At 45.9% G+C, this 2,760-nt stretch overlaps 1 pseudogene; it reads left to right on the top strand.

Moving 5' to 3' along the window:
- The first annotated feature begins 201 nt into the window (after positions 1–201).
- LOC120109721 lies at positions 202–1,784 on the top strand (annotated as a pseudogene).
- The last annotated feature ends 976 nt before the right edge of the window (positions 1,785–2,760 follow it).

The following is a 2,760-nucleotide window of genomic DNA, read 5'->3' as shown; positions in this document are numbered from 1 at the left end:
CTTAAGATCAATTCTAAATTTATGCTATTCAAAATTCAAAATTTAGAATGCAAAATTCAAAATTTAGAATTCAAAATTCAGAATTTAAAATTTTATATTCAAAATTTAAAATTTCTAGAATCATGTATTCTTGATATGTAGCATGATATGGGGCTGAGATGAAAATACAGTCAATAGCTAGAAGCAAAGGATTTCAACTATTGGGGTGTTGGCTTTGGAGAAGGGATCAAATGAGTAGATTCCACAGTCCGCGGGAAAGTTGGTGGATGACAGGCGAGATGCACCTCCAAGTTGGTCTCTTTTCTGATGAGGGGTAGCAGGGGTGGTGGTGGTTCTTGGAGTTGTGTTAGGTTATTCTGTAAGAGAAAAAAAAAGAGAAAAATTGGGGCAGAGAGCCGTCTTTCTTTCCCCTTCTCCTCCTTTTGGTGTTATTTAATTGAATTCTCATCTCCTCTCGTTATCTTGGTTCTTGGCGTAGTGTTGGATTATTCTGAAAGAGAAAGAAGAGAAAAAGGAGGGGCAGAGAGCCGTCTTTCTTTTCCCTTCTATCCTTTTGGTCTTTAATTCATTGAATTCTCATCTCCTCTTATTATCTTCTTCCACCTTCTCCTCTTCTTTCTTTAGTCCTCCTTTTCTTCCTTTCCACTGTTCCATCTCCTCGGTCTCATCCTACTTGTACAACGAATTAGAAAAAGAAAGGGGGCAAAAAAAAAAAAAAATCTGGGGAAGATGGATCCAGTAACGGCATCATCAACACATGGCCATCATCTCCCACCTCCATTCCACACCAGAGACTTCCATCACAACTTCCACCAGCGGTTGCAGCAGCTTAAATCCGAGGAGGACCAAGGCGGACTCAATCGAGGCCAGAAGCGCGACTACGATGATAACAGCAATATCAATAACAACGGAAGCAGCAGCAGCAACGGTGATGGCAAAGAATCCTTGCCGGTAAACTTAGCCGGTGCGGATGGCGATGCCGCACGCCGGCCCAGGGGCCGGCCTTCGGGGTCCAAGAACAAGGCCAAGCCCCCGATCATCATCAACCAGGAAAGCACCAACGCCCTCAGAACCCACGTCATGGAGGTTGCCGATGGCGGCGACATAGTCGAGAGTGTGGCCAACTTCGCACGCCTCCGGCAGCGGGGTGTGTGCATACTTAGCGGCACTGGCACCGTCACCAACGTCACTCTCCAGCAGCCAGGCTCTCAGGGAGCCATCCTCACCCTCCATGGCCGTTTTGAGATCCTCTCCCTGTCAGGATCCTTCGTGCCGCCGCCCGCCCCACCTGCGGCGACCGGGCTAACGATATACTTAGCTGGTGGGCAAGGACAAGTCGTCGTCGGAGGGAGCGTCGTTGGGCCACTAACGGCATCAGGACATGTTGTTATCATGGCAGCATCGTTTTCGAATGCTGCCTATGAGAGGCTCCTCTAGAGGAAGAAGAGTCTGCACCACCCCAAAGGCTTGTGGAGTCCCATGGATTGGTTGGCCAGGAGCAGCAGCAGCTTCTACAGGAGCCAAACCTCTTCCATGCTCTTGCGCCGAATCTTCTCAATAACGTCCAGTTGCCATCAGAGCCTTACAGTTGGACCGCCGGTGCAGGCCGGCCACCTTATTGAACTCACTAAGTTAGAGAGCTCTACTACTATTTTCTTCTTTTTCGCATGTTGTGCTAGAAATTCTTGCAGGATTTCAAGCTGAGTATCGTTCTGGTTAAGCGGAACTCATGCCCCGCCCACGCCACCCAACCATATATATCTAATCTTTTTCGTTGATGCTTTTTGTTACAATCTTCTCTAGAGCAACTGATCTTGGTGTCGAATGAAGAAACTTGTACAAATTTATGTTTTCTCAGTGGTTTCAGTTTCACACAAAATTTCCCGATTGCGCAGTCCCAGAAGCACAGGCGGAGGAAAAAAGAGAAAGATGAGTATGTTCTCCCGTTTACTTCCGCTTCCGATCTGCAATTCTTCTTCATATCTGGTAATTTTTGCTGGTTTTGGTTTCTTTTTCGATGTTCATATCTTCTTGATCTGGCATGTGTTGATACTCCCAACACCCCTCTTGAAACATTTGAATTATAAAGATGCAAAAGGAGGAATGTAGGATACGAAGTAGGAAGCTTAAAAAAAGGAAATCCATTTACCTGTGCTATGGGGATTTTAGTTGCTTTCAAGCAAGCCTTGGAAGCCAAGGACTAAAGCTGCATCGTTGTCTTCGCCCCCACTCCTCAGACACTGATCAGAACAGCTCATTCCACTCTCCCTTCCAAACTCGTCATTTCTCCACCGTTTCTTATAATTTTTAGAACCACAACAATAACATCAACGTCCCCCCATCTATTAATAAAATTCTCCTTTCAATAAGAGGACAACTACTTATCATGTATGTATCATTAATTTGTTGAAACAGTGTCACTTGAGCTTCGCTTCTCTTTCTACTCGTGATTAAGTAGTTAGATGTATCACCATACTTGGTACCAGAACTTGTCAGAGTGGCAACCGTTTCCAGTGGAAGCCAGAAGCTTCAACAAAGGACTGGGATGAAGCCTAGTAGTCTTCCTCCACCAAGGGGCTGCCAATGAGAACCGCCCTATACGTCCAACTTCTTCTGAAGGAGTTCATCTAGGCAACAAGCTCCATTTAAAACGATAATGACAAGGACGTCAAAGTTCCTCTCTTCTGCCCTGAGGGATAAGGAAGCAGCAGGAGAGAAGAGATAGAGAGAGGAAGAGCCTCGTGGGAAGAGGAGTTTGCA

This window comes from Phoenix dactylifera, unplaced genomic scaffold (assembly GCF_009389715.1).
Source record: "Phoenix dactylifera cultivar Barhee BC4 unplaced genomic scaffold, palm_55x_up_171113_PBpolish2nd_filt_p 002611F, whole genome shotgun sequence".
Classification (NCBI taxonomy): domain Eukaryota; kingdom Viridiplantae; phylum Streptophyta; class Magnoliopsida; order Arecales; family Arecaceae; genus Phoenix; species Phoenix dactylifera.
Note: the sequence above shows the minus strand (reverse complement) of the source record. Positions and strands in the feature narration are given on the sequence as shown.